This window comes from Balaenoptera borealis (assembly GCF_965194805.1).
Source record: "Balaenoptera borealis genome assembly, chromosome: 11".
Taxonomy (NCBI): domain Eukaryota; kingdom Metazoa; phylum Chordata; class Mammalia; order Artiodactyla; family Balaenopteridae; genus Balaenoptera; species Balaenoptera borealis.
Genome location: NC_138868.1, coordinates 30467282 through 30489371, shown reverse-complemented (window position 1 = coordinate 30489371; position 22090 = coordinate 30467282). Strand labels below are relative to the sequence as shown.

At 38.7% G+C, this 22090-nt stretch overlaps 2 long non-coding RNA genes across 2 annotated transcripts in view; one reads left to right on the top strand and one right to left on the bottom strand.

Moving 5' to 3' along the window:
* The window catches only part of LOC309606598, a 330419-nt gene that overhangs the window by 64286 nt on the left and 244043 nt on the right, over positions 1-22090 (bottom strand). The window lies entirely within an intron of this gene.
* LOC309606588 overlaps positions 1-22090 on the top strand; it is a 113132-nt gene that overhangs the window by 53483 nt on the left and 37559 nt on the right. The gene's annotated exons all lie outside the window — the stretch shown is intronic.

Below are 22090 nucleotides of genomic sequence, written 5' to 3'. Positions count from 1 at the left end.
GTTTCATGGAGTTTGAAGAGCAGGAGTTGGTTTGTTTGTTTGTTTTTTGGGCTGCGCCGTGACACGCAGGATCTTAGTTCCCCGATCAGGAATCGAACCCGCACCCCCTGCAGTGGAAGCATGAAGCATTAACTACTGGACTGCCAGGGAAGTCCTAAGAGTTGGTTTTCTATTCATCCATTCATCCATCCTTTCCACATAGAGGCCAGAATATTTTCCCCAACTGCACATCTGGTCATGTGACTTTCAAATCCTTTCCTGGCTTTTTCATCAGGGTGAGTCCCGGGAGGTGCGGCCTCCCTGGTCCTGTGTAATGGGGCTCGGCCACTTCTGTGGTGACATCTCTTCTCTCTTCCTCCCACCTCCTTATACACCCTACACTCCTGTCCACAAGCTTTGTTCAGTAACTTGAAAGAAATCATGCTTTCTCTTGCCTCTGGGGCTTTGATAAAGTTGTTTCTTCCCCTTTACTCTCCATCCTTTGCTTTCATGACCACTAATCTTCCATCACTTCCCTCAGGAGGTCTCACTTTAGGGGAGTGTTGGGTCCCAGCATTAAGTGCTCTCATAGCACCCTCTAGTCTTCCACCAGAGTCCAGGGATAAGTGTTACTGTCTTTAATGCATCTGTCTTCCCACTATAATCTAAGCTCCTTAAGGGCATAGATGGTACCAATAATATCTAGCATAGAGTTTGCCACATAACAAGAATTTAGCAAATATTTGTTGTACAAAAACGTATGACCAAGATTGGCAATCTACTTTAAAGATTGGGTTTTGTTGTTAAGCTATTTGTATCTGTATTCCAGCATCATCATTTATTAAATGCATGACTTCGGACAATTTACTACACCTACCTGGCCTTGGATTCCTTGTCTTTTTTTTTAAAAGTTTTTAAAGTCATGTTTATTGAAATTGAATTTACATTCAGTAAAACTCACTCCAAAATTTGACAAATGCAATCCTCACCATAATCAAAGTGTAGAACAGTTCTTCGACACCCCCCCCCCACCCCAAAACCCTATACAACAAACCTCTCCCTGATCCTTAGGATCCTTGTCTTTTAAATAGGAATAATAGTATGTATTTCCTTGGATATAGTTAAATGAGGTAACACGTGTCAAGCACCTAGACTAGTGCCTAGCACATAGAATACACTTAGTATAGATGGTTATAATTAAATGTCTTCTACATGCTCAGGGCTCTAGACTTAAACCTGTGGTGGAATATAAAATTCCATAATCTACGAGTCACTATAGGGGCTGACTTAATCCCTCTAAACCATATAGATGGCTCTCTAAGGTAAGCTGAATATGAACATAGACTCTGGGAGACATCTTGCCCTCAATCTGGCTTAGGGGCTCAGGACTTCAATTTCCCTTCTGATCTGGCATGATCTCCTTAACAAGCCTAACTCCTCCCCATTCGTGAGGTCAAATCACCGCTAGAGTTTCTGTCTTGTTCCCTTGTGTCTTTATTTCTTTTCCAGGATCCTGGTACTTCTGAGAATGGGGCCTGCATTTGTTATCAACAGACCCCCCTTCTCATAGCCTGATGACTAGAGTTCTGTTCCTAAAGCCCAGGCCCCACTGGGGCCATGCTAACTCTCTGTGCTCACCACCTATTTATATTATCTTTGTCTGGAATGCTCATCACCACGTTCTACCTGCCTGACTTTTTGGCCCCCTCTGCCTGGACTTCTACCTCTCCCCTGCATGGATTCCACCCCTGCTGGACTGTCAGAAATATAGCCAGATCTGCCTCCCATTGTTTACTTCGCCCTATTTTGTATAATAAAGTCCCTCAAACTAAGACTCTCTTCTCAGATTTATCTTGCCACAACCCAAACTCCTATTTAGAGAGTCCCTGCCATCAGAAAGCTATAGTATCTTAGAGGACACAATGTGTGTCCTTAAATGAAGAAGGCTGAGAGACAGAAGCACCTTGGAACATTGTTGGAAGTATTATAAAAATACTTTAAAAAGGGGAATGAGGACACTTTTGTCCAGTGAAATCTTACTGACACTCCAGGAAAGAGTCAGACTAATAGCTTTTTGGGCAACAAGCAAACTGTTTCTCCACAGGGTGCTCATCATAGAATTCTTGACTCTCTCCCAGCCCTTGTTAGGAATGGAGAAATCCTTCCATCAGCACCCGCGTATGTAACTATGGATGTAGGAAAGACTCCACCTTTCCGCTCCAAAACCTTATATGACTTGGCATCCATCTCGTGGAGAATGCCCTTTTGTGCCATCCAAGGGATTATAATTGAGATGACCAAATTCTGAGTCAAACCATATAGTCTTACATGGGCAAAATAAGTTGTTTGGATAGCAACTGAGTATGCAAAAGAATAAAGACACTGAGCTGGAAAAGAAAAACTGCCCCGCTATTTTCTCCGCTACATAGCCTTCACGGTGTTGTGGTAGTTTAATCAAAGTTGGGTGTATGTCTTTCTTTTTTAAGGAATTAAGAATAAAGACCAATAATTACTGATATAATCATTCAACTGACTGGAAATGATCATTCATGTTTATTATTCTTTTCTCTCCTTGGAAATATATTGGAAGGGAAAAGTGTTTCTCCTTCAACATTGCCCATTGAAGGCCACTTTTCTCTTTCAGTCAGTTACCTGGCAGTTCTGTTTGTATAGTATAAGAAAATAAGAAAGGGTTTTAGTGTTAGAAAGATCTAAGTTTGAACCCCTCCACCATTTTCTAATGGAATGATCTTTCTCTCACTGAACCTCATCCATAAAAATGGAATGACATTCATCTCACAGTGTTGCTGTGAGAATTAAATTGTGGAATGCATATGCAGGGTCTGGCACAGTGAATAGTACATATAGGGACATAATCAATGAATTCTTGCTAATTAGGGTCGGTGCACATGGAAGCGGGTACACCCTGGGAAGAATGATTTACAGTATGATCATATGTGACCACGACTTGGGAAAATATTCCTTCTCAGCAGTAAACTCCCAGACCTTGTCCATTTACTCATTTTGGTGACCTCCTCTCCCTCTGTTTTTGCCTTTTACCTCCACATAAACAAAGGTCGCTCCTGTGTAAATAACCTAGTTGCTTTTATATTGACGATGTCAAAAACCGATGTTCATTTAATTTCTTTCTCAAATTCCTTCCTATTAATTTCTTCCAGAACACATGGAGGAATTATCATTTTCTTATTAGCAAATAAGGTCCAAAGTCTTCCTACCTCTTCCTTAAGGTCCTCCTCTCAGTTTTTTGTCTCTGTCATTGGTGCTATCATTTCTTACTCATTTGTTCATTTATCTTTTTATTTATTCCTTTTTAAAAATTTATTCATTCAGCAAATATGTATTGTATCTACTATTTGCCAAACCTGAGTTGGCATTGGGGAGCTAATAAGTGTCTTATAAGAAGCAGAATAAGGTAATGTTTAAGAGTAAGTGCTTTGAAGTAAGAGACAGACCTCTGTTTGAACCGTGACTCCACTGTGTCCTAGCGGGATGACCTTGGGCAAGTCACTTCAAGCTCCCAAGACTTTAGTTCCTTGTCTGTAAAACGGGGGTAATATCAGGTCCTATTTTTCAGGGTTGTTGTAAACATAAACAAGACAGTTAATGAAGTATACTGCCTAACATATAACAAACATAAGCAGTCAATAGATGTTAGCTTTTGTGAGAATAATGATGATGATTTTTAATGACCCAGTCCTTCATGGAGCTTAGACTTTGGAGGGATATCACATAAATTCCCAAAGAGCCATTGAAGGTTTTTAAGCAAATTAATTACTGGGTTGTGATCATCTTTGATGCCTCATTTTTCATACTTCCCCAACCAGAGTCAGGCTATAAGACTAGTTGGTTTCCCCTTTGATTATGTCTCATAGATCAATCCTTTCTTCTCTAATCCCACTAAGAATCCCCCATTCATCCTAACTGTGATTTTTATTAGAGGTATCTAATTACCAAATGTAATTAAACTAGACTTATTTCTAAGGACTGGATGGTCTCCCTGGGAATCATCCTGCATTGAAGAGGCTGGGTTGTGCTGTGATAGAATAATCACATCTCTGACCATGGCTCTTTTCAGTGATTCAGACACTGACTTATTGAATTCTTGTATCGATTGTAGTCTCTCTGCTATTCTGTTTAATCTGTTTGTAAATTTAGAGGTGTCTATCTGGCTGAGATTTTATGGTATCATTATAAGATGAATCTGTTAACTAGGGATCTCTCAAATTTGCCTTAATTAAACTTCTTCAAAGGGAACTTTTAGTACTGAGATGGCAAATAGATTCCATTTTACATACTGTTTGTTTCGGTTTGCTTTTACAGTGTAACATACCGCCCTAAACTTAGTGTCCATTACTTCTCATGAGTCTACAAGTTGGCTGAATTGTTTTGCTGATCTGGGCCAGGCTCAGCTCATTTTGACTAGGCTTTTTCAGGCAGGTGCAGTCAGTTGGCACGTTGACTAGGGATCATCCGATCTGCTATAGGTTCAGCTAGAACAACTTGACTCTTTTCTATGTGTCTTTCATTACCTCCAGGAGGCTAGTCCAGATATGTTCTAATGGCAGTGTCAGGAATCAAAAGAGATGCACAAGAACTATTTCAAGTCTCTGCTGGTGTCAGATTTTATTCCCCACCGGTCTAAACAAGCCCACGGTTAGAGTGAAAAAACATGACCAAAAAACATGGATATAGGCAGGCATGGAATTCTAGGGCTCTCTAGTTCAAACAATCTACCATAGTTTGCTTTCTGGCCACAATTACCAACATGACGTCATATGCAGAGGATGTTCACTTACATTCCAAGACCCTCCTAAACTCAAGTTGTGGCATGATGCTTGAAGTCTAGGGTGTTTTGATCTACATCAGGTTCACATAAACTCTTCTTGATCCAGAAAGTTATACACTAGAAAAAGAAGTTATCTGCCCTATACATACCTACTGTATAGTGATGAAATGAGAACAGAATCACCTATAAATATTCTCATTTGGAAAGGGGGAAGGATAGACTGTACATAGCAGTTACTGATCCATAGCAATTCTAAACTTTTTATGGGCAAATTCTGCCAGTTTCCCCTACTCTGGAGATGGGGAATATTCTTTGGTTAGACTTTAGTTCTGCTCCCTGGAAATGGCTCCCAGTCCATTGTTCTCCATGGCTTTTGGCTAAGACCTCTAGCATATCATTTCTTTTTCACCCTCCTTCGTTCCTTCTGAAGAGAGTATGGGACAATATTCCTGCTTCCTGCCTATAGAGAATTGGGGGCACAAAGGTCTTTCTACAATTTTAAGACATTTTTTCTACAGTCTCAATTCCTTTTAATCTATATGAACAGAACATTGCCATTTCAGCTGAATTAAAAACATTGTGGATTTCCTATGAATATGATGTAATTTTACTCCATGAGCTAAAAGCCACAACTTTAATACCCTTATAAGCCTTTTAGTATAGCAGAGAAGTTCTACTAGGCCCTGCCTTAATTCTTTCACAGATCTTTATAAAGGATCTTATGGCCACATCTGTGATTTGATCTTTTGTCCCCAAGCAGTGTTTTATTTTGAGACATTTTCTGCTTCCCAGAGAGGTTAGGGATGAAAAACAGTGCCATGTTCCCTGTGAGAAAATCATGATCCCTCTATATTTCTTCTCTGTTCTGCTTATAAACTAGCTAGTTTTTCTTTAGAACATCTCCTTCTTATTTATAGAAGTTTATCAAATACAGCCAATAAAAGCCAGTCCAGCACCTTGAAGGTTTTGCCTGGAAATCTCACCACTCAAATCCAAAAGTTCATTACTACATTTTCTGTCTTCTTAGCTACAACAGGTGACATTTTTACTAATTGTTTCACCATTAGATGAAGGTGCTCAATGAATATTTTGAATTGAGTGAATAAATGGAAGAAGAAGCTTCACATATAGGGTTGCAACATAGAGTGAATCTTTAGTCAGGTATTCTTCAATCTGTTCAGATGTTTCTCTCTCCAGTTTTTAAACCCACCCTATAAAACGCCCATCCTGTTACACCTTTTCTCAGATATTAGATAGGCATACTTGCCTTTTCCCTGTTATTTCAGCAGATGAGTGTTCTCATATCTGCACCACAAAATTTGCTGCAATTTATGGCTTGGCTCAGACCCTTCCTCTTTGGTCAGCTTTAGTCAGAAGTAATCTCATTTTTTTTTAAATTAATTAATATATTTAGGCTGTGTGGGATCTTCGTTGAGGCATGTTTAGTTGTGGCATGTGGGATCTTTAGTTGCAGTATGTGGGCTATTAGTTGCAGCAGGTGGGCTTCTTAGTTGCAGCATGCAGGCTTCTTAGTTGCAGTATGTGGACTCTTAGTTGCGGCATGCATGTGGGATCTAGTTCCCTGACCAGGGATTGAACCCGGGCCCCCTGCATTGGGAGAGTGGATTCTTACCCACTGGACCACCAGAGAAGTCCCAGAAGTAATCTCATTCTTGTACTTAGTATTCATTTTATTTTGCCCAGTATGAGAATCAATCATTTTGATCTCTGACACCACAGCTAGGTTGAAAGCTGCTCGAGGGCATGGCCTATGCATAATTTGTCTAAAGATTCTCTACGGTGTCCATCCCAGTTGCTTCCAAATAGTGTGTTTAGTAAATTTGTTAAACAAATGAATAAATGAATGAGTAAATAAATGAACCAAATTTTCACCACACAAGGGCAGAGTCTTTGTCTATCTTGTTTATCCTTGGCTATAATATTAGTGTCTGGTACATGGGAGGTGCTCAATAACTATTTATTGAATTAAAAATGAATAAATGAAAAACTAATTAATGAATGAATCAAAAATAAACAAACCCAGATTCATTATTCCTCTTTTAAGAAGTTCCAGCCTACATTATAGTAGGAACTTCTTTTGTGATCAGTTTTAATAGTAATTTCTTAAAATGACCCAGGAGCTCAATTCTATTATTATCCCAGTTCTCATTCTTGCTTGAAGACCTCTTCCCAGACAATGAGAATGAGGAACTGTGCACTGTGCTAACCGGAGCTTCATATTTACAGTGAAATATTTCAGGGTTCCTAACAAGACGGAGAGGATGCAGAAGTCTTTTCAGGCCAAGTGGGGCTGGGCTTGTCCTTGGAGGCAGAAAGGACCAGTGCCTGTGTCCTGGGTGGGGTGGGGTAACCTGGTAGATCTCAAAAGTCGTTCCTTTGGTCCCAAATATCTCCTTTCTAGCCGAAACATATTCCCTGCCTTTGAGAGATTTAGGGTTCAAGGCATCATGGTTGTCAGACTTTATTGTCTGACTGTATCCCACTTTCCACTCTCCAAATATTCTAATTTAGCTGGCCTGGCTGGAGTAGGCACCAGGAAACTATTTTATCAACCACCCCACTCCCACGAGTCTGATGTTGATGGTTGTAGACACTCACTTTTAGAAACATTAATTGTCTCTGTGTGTATGCACATGTGTGTGTGTGTGTGCAGAATGCAAAAAAAATGTCACAAGGTGCTATAAGTGTTGTGATGGATGTGTGCATAGGATCGAGTGGGGACAGAAAAGAGGAAGCTGTCACCTTTTATTAGAAGTTTCTGGATCCTTGTTCAGAGTCTTGGCCGGATAAGCATTTTCTTTTTTGCAATAATTTGTAACTTTTTTAGGATCCGTGGAGGGAACAATTGAAGGACTAAGTCCTAAAAGGACTAAGACATGCATGAATATTTCCAATTTTGTTAAGGGTACTTCTTTCCTAGAAAATCCCAGGAGGGTGCCTATCGTGTGTTACATATTTCTGAGAATCCTTCCACTAAGCTTTCTGCTAGCAAAAAAAAAAAAAAAAATTAATAATATTAATGAAAGTACACTATGCTGGGCATGTATCCAGGATATCGACAGGAGAGATGGAGGGGTATGTGGGACAGATCTGATCCATGAGATCTCAGGAAAACTCATTCTCAAGCCAAGCAGTTAATGCAGTTTAGACTAACTGAATTTTGTCTCTTAGAGTAACATATCTGATTGTGTGCCTAAACTTGAACTTGGTGCAGTGCTTCACTTAGGGCTCTATATCTGTCTTCCTCCTTTATCCCTGTGTATGGCACCAGTGGGAGGCAGAGGAGAAAAGGTCTTAGCGAGTACTCAATAATCCTACTAACATCACAAAGCCTTGGGTAGTTGGGGATGTGTTTTATAAGCACTGTTAAGGTTCATCTCTTTTACTCCTGCTGTAATTATCTGTTGGAATTTTATAGGACTGTGGACAATCTGAGAGGAGGGATTTAATTGTCAAGTACTTTCAGCCTAATTGGTTTTCAATTGGAAGAGAAGCCTTGGGTTTGGAAACTTGCCACATGTTAGCAGAGCATGTCAGTTCATTGCCCACCTGTGGAGTTGACAGACATAAGAGAACGTTCTGACTTGGCAACATTTTTGGCGTTTAGTTGGCATATCTGTCTTCAGGTCTGCTCCTAAGGCTGTGTATTTGTCAACTGTGCCTAAGTTGGGCAGATATGGAGGCTTTTGCCAAGTCTCTTTGATACCTGACTGTGGCAATTAGTGAGGGCTGGGATGGAGAGCTGTAGCTATATTGCTATTCTCCATGGAAAGCCACGCTTGGGAATTTAATGATAATCAATCTAGTTTTCAACATCTATTTCACTGTATTTTTGCATACCCAATCAAACTGGTGAGCTAGTTATTTGTGTTGCTAAATAGAAAAGCCCCACTTGTGAGTCGGAAACTAAAGTCCAGAGAAAGAGAAATGATTAAATAGATTGTTGGATATCCATATTATGGCTAGTGCACAGTCATTACAGTCATAATTTGAATATTAATTTATCATATGAAAATTGCTCACAATGGGTTATTATTTAATAATAGCTCTAACATTTAATTTTTTCACCAAAAAAGGTCAATAAAATAAATCCCACAAATCTTAATATAAGTTAAGTGCAAGGATTCTGGGCTTAGACTGGCCAGATTTAAAGAAGTTAGGTAACTTTTTCAAAGTACTTACGTGCTGAATAATTTTTTTGTTGAAGTATAGTTGATTTACAATATTGTGTTAGTTTCAGATGTACAGCAAATTGATTCAGTTATATATATATACACACATATATTCTCTTTCAGATTTTTTTCCATTATAGTTTATTACAAGATATTGAATATAATTCCCTGTGCTATACAGTAGAACCTTGTTGTTTACCTATTTTATATATAGTAGTGTGTATATGTTAATCCCAAACTCCTAATTTATCCCCTCCCCCTTTCTCCATTGGTAACCATAAATTTGTTTTCTATGTCTGTGAGTCTGCTTCTGTTTTATAAATAAGTTCATTTGTATCATTTTTTAGATTCCACATAAAAGTGATATCATATAATATTTCTCTATCTCTTTCTGACTTACTTCACTTAGTATGATAATCTCTAGGTCCATCCATGTTGCTGTAAATGCCAGTATTTCATTCTTTTATATGGCTGAGTAATATCCCATTGTGTACACGTACCACATCTTCTTTACCCATTCATCTGTTGAAGGACACTTAGGTTGCTTCCATGTCTTGGCTAAATAGTAAGTGCTGAATAATTTTGAAAAAAGTTACTTAGTCTTAAGACTTTCTTAACTCTTAAAATTGGAATAATATTCATAGTACTTACTCTACAGAGTTGTTTCAGCTAGCTACCATTCTAATATATTTTAAATGCTATATTCATTGCCTGGTATATAATAAAAACTTGCTAAATATCATTATAAGTACACACATAAATACAAACACATATATATCACACATATATGCACACAAGCACACACTTTCATAAACCTTCTCACATTTTGTCTTGGTAATCAGTTTTTCCTTCCCCTACAACCTTCTGCTATTAATGCTAAGCTATGAGGGGTGGGAAGGTATCATCTAGAATTGTACTTAAATATAAATCAAGTACATGTAAATATACTTGAGATATGGCTAGCCCAAGTTGAGATGTTCTGTAAGTGTAAAATCCATGCTAAATTTTAAAGACTATGGAAAAAAGATTTTGAAGAGTATAGAAAAAAGAATGTAAAGTATCATAATAACTTTTAATATTGTTTACATGCTGAAAAGGTATTTCTGATATATTATTAGATGTGTTATTACATAAATAAAATCTGTATAGTCTTTTGGTAAAGGCAACTCTACAGACCCTCTATGACCACACTGAATGGAATACTCTTCCCAAACTATGTTCGAAGCCACTGTTCTGCTTTCTAGTCTTGCACTTTCGATTGTGTATGCCTGATGTTTCTAGTTGGACCTCACTGTTGTCTTAAACTCATCATGTCCTAAACCATATTTTCATTTTCTTCATGACTATCCTATTTCTGACTTTCCTGTTTTGGTTCTATTCTCACTGCCCTCACGACCTCACCGCTACTTGCCGTTTACATGTCAATAGACTTTCATCTGGGAGCTTTTCTATTACTTGGTCCCTTTCAATCTATTCTTACCGAATCCAGATTCATCTTGCTAAAGCATCACTTATTTTAAAAAAATTATATTATCTTCTTTTCAAAAACCTTCAATGACACCCATTTGGCCATAAGAGAAGACCCACACCATTTATCTTGGTATTATTCTGGTCTTCTCTCTAATTCCTTGGTTCAGCTTTCTATTCTGGAAAATACTAATTATTTTCTATCACTCAAATGCAACTTCTGGGAATGGTAGACATGTACTAAGGTGCTTTGTATGCAGGAAATGGAGTACGTTTTGTAAGTTGTGAGGAGAGGAAGAGATTTCATTTTGGACATATGGAAGTTGATATGCCTTTCTGATGAATTAAAATTTCTTTCTCAACTAACTTACAAGAAGACAAGAGTCATTCTAATGAAAATTGAGACGCGGAGGATGTATAGAAAAAGAGAGTAAGTGGTCGTTTGACAATTTCTTAAGATATGAGCCTTCTCATTGTACTACAAAAATTCACTAGCTATAGAAAGGGGCTGTTTCAGATTCATAGTTATTGGGACATGTGCTCTGGGCTATTTTTTTCAGGAAAGAAGGAGGTTTTGAGGTCTACCTTCAAAGGGAACATCCTCTGTGAGGTTACTGAGATAAATGGAACTGTCCATGGCCTCAGATTGTATTAATATTTCCCAGGCCTTAAACTAATAAAATTCTTTATAATTTCCAAATAATTTCATAATCATTAACTCATGGAATTGCCATTTTGGACAAAATCTGGACACAGAATTTAGCTGACTTACTCAAGGACAAAAATTACGTTTTGATATTAGCTTCCATTGCTTTGCGTTTGTAAAATGCCAAAACCACTCATAGCCTGAACTGTCCAGTCTTGACCTGTCAAGAAGTAGATGTTTCCTGGTTTAGCTATAAGAATTAGGTTTTTACTTGCAGAGGTGAGTTTACCCTGAGAAATCCACGGCAAAGTTTTCATTATGTACACTATTCAATTATTATTTACATTGGTTTTTGGTTGAGGGAAAAATAATATCCTGCTAATTCTTACCTTTACAATTCAAAGAAGTTTGACATATGCAGTAATCCAACCTTCGTTTCTAAATGTTTATTTTTTATTATAAAAGTAATGAATGTTCATTATAGTAATATTGGAAAATGCAGAAAGGTAAAAAATAGAATTTATTTTTATTTTTTTATTGAAGTATAATTTGCACAAAGTGTAATGCACAGATCTTAGGTGTACAGTTTGATGAGTTTTGAAAAGTGTTCATACCTGTATGATCCACACCCTAGTTAAGATGTAAAACATTTTCACCTCCCAGGAAGCTCCTTGATATCCCTTTCCTATCTATCTCCATGACCTCCCTTCCCCACCCTAGGCAACCACAGTTCTGATTTCTATCAGTAAGGCAGAATTAAACAACAACAACAAACTCAAGTTCTAACACTCAGTGACAATCATTGCTTAACCTATCAGCAGCTTTTGACATCACTGATCATTTCCATTATAATACCCCACAAATTGGCTTGACTTTTGAGGCATGGCGCCCTCTCATTATTCCTCTCACCTGACTGGCCGCTACTTCTCTGTCTCCTTTGCTCAGTTTTCCTCCTCATCTTCATGTCTGATTGAACAGGGACAGTGCTTGTCTCTCTTCTACCTCTTCCCTACCTGCATATATTCCTCGTGGTCTCATGAAGTTGCATGACTTTCAGTGCCAGAAGTTTTAAAATGTCATTACATTTTATAAACATAATGTTCAATGGCTACATTGTTATTCTATGGGGATGTGCAATGTGATTTACTTATCCATGCCTTTTTCATTGGACATTTAGGCTGTTATCTTAACTATTGTTAATAACACTGCAAGGAAGATCTTGGCACACAAAGTTACCCAACCTCCATAGTTACAATACTAGGTAGATATCCAGGGGGTGCTAGGTTAAATGGTACAGACATTTTGAGGCTGTAGCTATATGTTGTCAAGTTGTTTTTCAAAAGGAATGGACTAGTATATATTCCCACCATTATTACTAACAATAAAGAGAGATCTTTTCCCCTAAATGTGTTGAATTTTATTCAAAATTTTATAGGAGATATAAATGAAAGATCAATATAAAGTGTCTTATATTTATTGGAATTTAACAAAATAGCTTATGTAAATTAGTTCAGAGTTTATTTGCTATTACTAATTTTAAGTCAGTACAGATAGTGTGACTCTGCTGTATGCCCACAGAATTGGGATGCCATGTTGTGAAGTCATTTATTGATTTATTTAATTTTTTTGGCCGTGCCACGTGGCTTGCAGGATCTTAGTTCCCTGACCAGGGATCGAACCCAGGCCCCCAGCAGTGGAAGCATTGAGTCCTAACCATTGGACCACCAGGGAATTCCCTGTGAAGTCATTTATATGATGAGTGTGAGTCTTGGAAACGTAAAGACATGGGTTTGGTTAATGGCTTAATCACTTAGTAGCCATGAATTTGGACAAATTGCTTAAGATCTTTGAGCCTCAATGTTCTCATCTATAAAATAGGGATAATAAAATTTGCCTTGCAAAAGTGTTGAGATGGTTAAATGAGATCGTGTATGTAAATCACGTAGCATGAGGGTAGCACACATACATGTTAGTTCCTATCCTCCCTACCAAATTTAAAATCCTTTTCTAGGTTAAGATTCCCACCGTGGCATGCATGGCAATAAATTGTGAACAAGCCATTTCTCATGTGGCTTACTGAACTCCTATGAATATAAGAAAGATTATATTTGCCTGTTTTTTTTTTTTTATTAATAAGAATGAACAAGCCAGGAAGAACTGGAGCTTTGCTCAGGACAAGGCAGACAGCTGTCATGTCAGGATGTGAACAGTGTCAATCAGGGATTGCCACGTGGGCGCTGGAACTGAGGAACTGGCCTGAGTCCTAATCCTGAAGGGATGGGGTTAGAGATGTGAAAGTGTGACCTGGGGAGACAAGCTGAGGGGAGAACTGTGGCAGTCCCAGAAATTAGGACCAAAGGCGAAGCAGATGTTCAAGGTTAGCCAAGATGACTGTGTTTCCTAGTGGTGAGGAACAGATGAGGAGGCAGGAATCCTGGGAGTGAAATGCCTAAGTCATGGCACCAACATTAGAGCCCACTTTGAAACACTTTTTCTTTGAAATAATTTCTAATTTATAGAAAAGTTTAGACATTAGTACAAAGTACTTCTCTAGATCCTTTTTCATATGCACCAATTTTGAACATTTTGTCATGTTTGCTTTATCATCTGTGTATGTGTATATTTATATCTTTATCTATCCAGCTACTCATCTAATCTTTACTCCTTAATACTCTAGTGTCTATTTCCTAACAACAAGGATTTTCTCTTACATAATCATAGTACGTGATTCAAATCCAAGAAACTGAACATTGTTACAATACATTCCAACTTCATTTATTGGCCCAATAATGTTTTTAATAGCCTTCCTCCCCCCGACCCCCATTATGTGATCCAGTTCAGGATCACAAACTGCATTTAGTTTCCATTAATTTAGTTTCCTTTCAGTTTCCTTTAGTCTCCTTTAACCAGGAACATGTCTCAGCCATACTTTGTTTTGCATGACATTGACATTTTTGAAGATTACAAGCCAATTATCTTATTGTATGTCTTTCGGTTTGGGTTTTGTAGACCTCATGTTTTGAATTTGCTTCTGAACAACAATCTTCTTGCTAGAGATTTGCTATTAGGCTCCTTATCCAGTTAGGAGCTGGCTCGAGAATTGTAGGTGTAGCAGGATGTGGGGAGCATCTGTAGCCCATGGAGATGAAGTAGCCAGTGAACACAGGTGAGGCTGCTCGGGTGAGGTGTAGCTCTTGTGTCTGAGCCGGGATTGTAAGCCCGAGTCACAGGACCGGAAGGGACCTTGAGGGGTCACTAAGTCCATCTGCTTGGCCTTCAGCAGAAACACATTTCCACTCACCCAGACACACCAGCCTATTTTTAAAGTCCTCCAGGGAAAGCAATTCTGTGTGTGCTTCTTGCTAACCCAGACTGGTGCCGCTTGCCCTCGCTGTGTGAAATCTTCCCTGTACCTCAGCCAGCTTCCTCAAGGAGCAGGTCTTAAGCTTCCTTCTCATTCTGTTTTTAGGAAGGACTCACATGTAAGTCACAAGCCCTTCATTATGTTTAGAGAACTGTATTTTATCACTTGTCCCTCAGGTATGTTTTCTTTAGTCTAACCTAAGGAATAAAAAAAGGAACTTAACCTATACAAATGTAAAGTATTGTTACAATAGCAATAATGGTATAATAATATTATCATATCAATAACTACACATTATCATAGCAGTAATACATTTCATTTTATAGTTGGATTTTCCATGGACCTGACTACCAAGGGGACACTTTAGAATATCATTTCTAGTCACCTAGTTTTTAAATTTAAAAATAACACATGTTTACTATAAAATACAAATTCAAACATTACAGAAGAATAAAAGAAAAGAAGTAAAATTCCTCTCTGTTTTTCCCCCCTACCCTCAATCACATTTCCAAAACTTGGCTACTATTTATAGTTTTGATGTCTGAAGTTCCAGATTTTTTCTGAACATATACAAACATATATGCATGAATGCATTCACACACTCACCCACACACACGTGCACATACTCTTTTTATGAAAATAAAAATGGGATCATATACATGTATATTTCAGTTTGATGATATTTTCTCAATATAAAAATGATGTATGTTCTTTGTGGAACATATAACACAATCATAAAGGAGAAAAAATTTTAAATCACCCATAATTGCACTGCTCACCTTGGGTATTGTTTGGATATTTTCTGATTTTTTTCTATGTATGTGTGTTACAGTATATCCTGCTTTTTTTTTTTTTTTTTTTTTATCCTGCTTTTTAATATTGTTCTTTTCCTTGATCAACTTTGAGCATCTCAGGCTATTTAATGCTTTTCTTCTTAGTTTGGAGCCCAACTGGGATGTAGTTCTCTCGTGAGGTTAGGTTACAAGAGGCAGTGGAGGAAAGGTACACTCATGGAAAGGACAGCAGGCTGGCAAAGAGCAGGTGATCAAGCATGCAGAGAGCGTTCCCTCCTAAAAGGGAACACAGCATCTGTTACCCACAAACCACTTGGTGAATAGGACTTCTGACAGCCTGAGACTGTGTTTTGTATGTGCAAGGCCAGACTCCCTTCATTCACTGTAAATTCATCACTATTGGCAGTGCTGGTAATAAAACATTGAATGAGACGAGCAGAGGCCTTGACTTTTTTTTTGTGCAGAGTTTAGTTGTTGTTTGTTTCGTTGGTTGGTTTTTGTGTGTGTGTGTGTGCCACAGAAACCAAGGGCTAGATCTCATCAGCTTATGGGGGTTTCTTTTTTGTGCCACAGAAACCAATAGTTAAATCTCATTAGCTGGTGGTCTACTTGGATTTTGAGATTTTTTTTTTTTCTTCTCTAGCTTCATATTGTGTAAATTCTGATGCAAAACTTACCATGGATAATTTTTCAAATCAGTTCTTCTTGATGCATTAAAAAAGTTTAGAGACTGGATGTCATATGCTTTCTTGTTAAAAAGTTCCTCAGATTCAGAATATCTCAGGAGGAGAGAGACTATGGAATGTCTTGCTTTAGGGGTTAAGAAGGATTATGTCAGTCTCTGCTTTTTTCTCATACCTATGCCTGCTCACGCCTTCAAGTTGACATGGCATGGTCCCCAGTTCCTGAGTCAATTAAAAGGAAAAAGGGTGAATAGTGATGTTCTTCACATTACTCTTTTCCTTTGAATAGAGTAAATCTTGGAATTATGTCACATATCACACTTCAGATCATATGGTGTTTCCTCCACTCTGCCCGCATACCCATTTCAGTTCATCAGGCTTGGAATCTGAGTGCCCAAGTGATAGTTAGGGTTGCAACAGTCTTATATCTGTCCCCTTTCCTCAGTTTCAGCACAGAATAGGGGTTCTGCCTGGGTCCTCTCTTTTTAGCTCAGTTGGTTGCTCTGTTTACCACTGAGGAGACCCTCATTACACACTATCCAATGGGCAAGGACCCTGAAACTTGCCTCAATGTTGGCAGGTATCTTGGTTCCATTCTCTTCTGCCATGGACAGAGTTCCTGCTGCATGAATACCTCTCCAGTAAGTACACCCACATTCGGTTAGCCTCCTGGGTCCCTTTCAGCCAATCCTCATGAACTTCATTTGTTAAAAATGAACAAACATTTATTGAGTGCTCATTAGGTGCCAGGTGTTGCTCTAAATGTCTAGGATACATTAATGAGCGAAAGACCAAAATCTTGCTCCCCATGGATCTTGCATTCTAGTGGATGTTTTAAGAATGAAAGATTGTGATACTGAGGCTGGGACCATTGTGCCCCATCAGAAACAAAACAGTTCTCCCAGATGCCTTCTCTGGGGTAAACATCTGTAACATTCATTAAACCCATTGTGTTTATTCTCTCCTTTGTTCTTGTATTCTAAGGTTTTAGATTTGTGTCTAAATAGACCTTAGTTATGGCAAGCCTTACATTTATAAAAGGTTTTCTTCCCAAATATACTCAGCCATTACACTGAAGGTTTCAATGAGCCAAAATAATCCAAGTGCACGTTTGCATTTGACAAAACTAACCAGTTCCTCTTTTTGATCAGTTAATAGATAGCAAAAGCCCTGGGTCATTGAAAATAAATGTGTAATATAAATGTTTGTGGCAGGTAGAGATTAAGATCATGACACAATAAGAAAATAATCCTTGTGCCTGTGGAAATAATTTGAATTTGTGGGAGTGGGGGGGGTGGCTAAAACCTTCAGAAGTATAACTCCTTAAAATATGGATCCTCTAGAAACAACTGTTGAGAATAAACTTTAGCTCTCTTTGGGATTGTCCAAGATGCCCTGTGCTTGTTTGTGCTATTTGTATTTTCTTTCTTCTATATGGTTTCTGGGATCATTGTGCTATTTTAGCTCTTACTTAGCTGTACTCCCTGTTGAGATGCTAAAATATCCTGAAAGTGGCAGTGCTGATTTTTTTGCATGCCCAGGAGGTGGGTAGTGCAGGATTGATTTGTAATGACACTTTACTGTAGAGTAAATTTTTAGCTGTAATGCTATTTTGGGCTGCTTGATCCCACCAGATTTGGAGAAGTTTGAATTACCTTAAATAACTAGAACACAGACACTCCTATGTTACCCCTGAGACACGCTCACTGAAGCATGGAAATTAATTCAGATATGCATCCAAGCTTCACTGGATTTTAATCTAAGCGTTTATAGGATTATTTATTGATATTTGGGAAATAAAAGTTATTCCATGACGAAAATCTGATTGAAGGTGGCAACAAGAGCAATGCCACAGTTGAATGTTTGTGAACTTTCTGTCTTGGTCAAGGAAACTGTAGCAGATTAACATTGGCTTCCCATTCTTTGTTATCCTTCCCATCAACACATGAGATCTATTTCCCCACCTCTTAAAACATAAGCCAGCCTGTGACTACTTTGACCAATAGAGTCCAGTGGAAATGATGCTGTATCAATTCTAGACATAGCACTTAAGTGGATTGTAAGTTTTGCTTCTTCATCTTGGAGCCCTGTGCTGCTGTGTAAGAAGTCTGACAACGCTGCTAGAGAGGCACAGTAAAGAGACTCTGACACTGCATGGGGAGAGAAAGGAGCCTCGCTGAGACCTCTTCCAGCCAAGGACAGGCAAGTGGGTGAAGAAGTCAGCTTGGAAATGGATCTTCTGCCCCCATTCACCCCAGCTGATACCATGTGGCTTAGAGATAAACCAGCCAGCTGAGCCCTTCCCAAATTCCTGATCCACAATGATTGAGAGCAAAACAAAATGGTTGCTTTAAACTACTAAGTTTTGGGCAGTAATAGATAAAGGAAACAGAAACATTTTGTTGAAATTCAGGGTTCCATTTTTTACAAAGGAGGTTTTATTCATTCATCCATTTATCCACCTATCCATCAATGAAATATTTACCAAGAGTTCACTATATCTCTGATGGTACGGGGCTAAGTTCACAAGGAAGTTCTAATAGAGTTTTGGCTTTGTGCTGATGTAGCCTCAAAGTATTGTCTCATTATTTAGGAAATGAGAATCCTCTTTTTACATTTTCCTTTCATTTATTTTGAATGAGCACCTGAGTGCCTACCATGTTCCAGGCACTGTATAAGTTGTTGACAAAACAATGGTGATGAAAATAATACAGGTTATAGCCTCATGAGGCTTATTTATGATGGAGAAATACAAAATAAATTTTTTTCTTCCAATCTATAGAATAAGATGACAGCATAGACTTCACAGGATTTTTTTTTGAAGATTAAGTGATATGATGAATGTAAAAGCCCTTTTAAGTAGTTATTCTTTATAAAAGTAAAAGCATTTATTGAGTCTTGATGATAGTAACAGTAGCAGAAGAGCTCAGAGACAAAGCAGATATTTAACACTCAAAGTGGAAATACGTATGTATGTAAGTGACAACTTATAGTAGGAATTGTTACTCGGTTTTGGTGGGGGGCCCTTATTAGACCTCAGTTGATCCAACAAACTTCTGAAACTATATGAAAGAGGTTGTGTAGATATGTATATGTGCATTATTTTTGGATCAAAAACCCAATGCTTTCATTAGATTTTCAAAGGCGTGAGTGATCCTGAAAGGTAAATAACCATTGATGAAGAGAATAAAGGCAACTGCAGTGTGTTAAGCCCCTCTGGATGCCAACCACCTGCTCAGTATTCTCACACATGCTAATTTTTTTTACTAATACAAAGCAGTACATGTTTATTGTGGAGTAACAGATAAGTGAATACTCCCATAACTGCATCATTTATACAGCATAACATGAACACCCTGGAGTTACACACACTAATTTAACCTATGCAATCTCTGTGAGGAAGAGACTCTCATTCCCATTTTACAGATTAGAAACTGAGGCTCAAAGAGGTTAAGTGACTTGTCCAAGTTTAGTAAATGATGGGCCTAGCATTTCAATCCAGCTCTGCCTGGTCCCAAAGGTCTTTCCACATAGACCATGTGTATCATTAAGAGTTCTTAGTTACAAACTATAGTAACCAACGTGCTGGCTTAAGCAAAAAGGAAATGCACTGAGAAGATATTGGCACTGACAAATTTTCTGGGAAACATGGAGAGACAAAATCATTCCTACGATTCTGATAGGGACTTACTAGGGACACCCTGTTACCCCTTCCAAAACAAATGTCTGGGACGTAAGCCCAACATGCCAATGGGTTTAATAGGTATTTAGAGAAGACCCAAATAAACAGATGCCATCCTCACTTTTTCTGATCCTCTTTCAATGAAAGATTATATACTTTTTTCAAGCATTTATAAGACATCTTTTAAACACCTATAAGAAGAAATAATGACAATATTGCTTATATTATTATAATCCTCAGTACTTCATAGTTTATACCGAACTTGCACACATTTTATCTATTTATAATTTGGTCCACCCAAGCAGTCTGGAAGGTTGATGAGGACAAACGCTTTTATCCACATTTGATAAGCAAGGAAACTGAAGCTGGTAGATGCTACTTGATGTCCTCCAAAGCTCACATGGCTGTTAAGTGCTCTGATCCCCTACGTCTGGGGCTTCTTTCTACTAGATGTCCCATAGAACTCAAGTGCCTCAGCTACACACAGAGCTGAGGTAGTTAGGCCCTCACCAGGCAGGCTTCCCACACTCTGCCCTTCTTACGTGCCATAAGGAGGAGCTGGTTGATCGTACATACCTACAGCCTGGGCATCACTGCACAGTGGGCAGCAGACTGGCAAGTGTGATGCTTGGTCATTAAACCATAACCTGAACATGATGAAGTGAGGTGGATTGGCAGCACGATATGAATTTGTATCCAGACACAGATGTTAGTTCCAGGTGACAGTTTTTGCAAATGTATACATCAGCTATACTGGAGTTCCAGACTGGTGTTGTTGGGAATATAAGAGCCTTGAAAAGCCCCCACTTAGCGCTTCCCACAACTGGCCAGACCTCACCCTGAATGGGCAGAACATTATGACACCTGACTGCATCTCCCAGGGGAAAATGAGAGAGTTTTAGAGGGAAACTCCTTCAGTCCAATATTCTCTGGTAGCCTTTGTGGAAAATGCATCCTTTGGCTTCACTGAGGTTCACTGAAACTGGTGTAGGTTTAGGTGTTATTTTTGTGAAGCCTCATCTTCAATCTTCTGTGGGACTCTTTTAGTACCAAATGCAGAAATGGACAAATGACCATGTTTCCTCTCTTTTTTTCACCCACATAACAGGCACAGCTACCATTTATTAAGTATTTACTATGTAGTAGGGGGCTGTGATACATAATTTATATAATTATACTGTTTAATCTGTACCATAACTCTATGAGGTAGTTATTATTCTATTCATTTAACTGAAATTTAGATATGGAAAAAACTTGCCCAATATCTTATGGCTCTCAACTATCTTTGGAGGGACCTGAACCTAATCTTTTCTCCCTCTAAAGCCTGGAGCTCTTCACACCACTGCTCGGAGAGAAGATTCTGTGTCTCTTTCAAGTCAAAATTGGAGAGTTCATGGTGTGATGTGTTCACGTCTTAGAACTGTTGTTCCTTAACTGCCTAGGGCCTTGCAGCAGAACAAAATGTGCCACCACGTAGAAATCCTGGAATACTATCTCACTTGGGTCCACAAGTTGATTGCCTTTACTACTTCTTTGATTCTCTTCACAACAACAACATGTAGCCTATATCTATCCAGAGCGGTTTCCCATCCATCTGTATGACCATCTGTGGTTAGAAAAATATATTTCTCTTTACACCATTGTAGCTGCAGGACATTTTGGAGAGTTATCATTAAGGAAAGGAAGGATGTCCATTAGTGGAATGAAAAGTCAAGTGGACTGTTCAGAAATTCACTCTTTTATGCAGTCCTAGGATTCTGGACTTTTTAGCCAACCTGACATATTTATAAACTCCCTTCCAATGATCCAGTGCTATTAAGATGCTCCTACTTTTATTCTCTACCTGTTCCCTTTCCGTCATGTTCTTTACCTCAGCTCTTCATCCTTAACATTCTCCTCTACTGTGTCTTTATTAAACACAGGGACAATAGCAGTGTCTCCCATTACTTTGGTATTCTCTATCCAAAATGGTAATTAAATAATTAAATTAATTTTAATTAAATAATCCGTATACTTTTATACAGTGAGTATGTATTACTTTATATGTAACTATGTGTTAAGTACTAGGCTAGGTCCTTTATAACAGTGGTCCCCAACCCCTGGGCCACGGACTGGTACTGGTCCCTGGCCTGTTAGGAATCGGGCCGCACAGCAGGAGGTGAGCTGCGGGTGAGCGAGTGAAGCTTCATCTGTATTTACAGCCGCTCCCCATCGCTCACATTACCGCCTGAGCTCCGCCTCCTGTCAGATCAGCGGCGGCATTAGATTCTCATAGGACTGTGAACTGCGCATGCGAGGGATCTAGGTTGCGCGCTCCTTATGAGTATCTAATACCTGATGATCTGAGGTGGAGCTGAGGTGGTGATGCCAGCGCTGGGGAGTGGCTGCAAATACAGCTTATCATTAGCGGAGAGGTCTGACTGCACAGAGACCGTAATAAATCAATTGCTTGCAGACTCATACCAAAACACTATC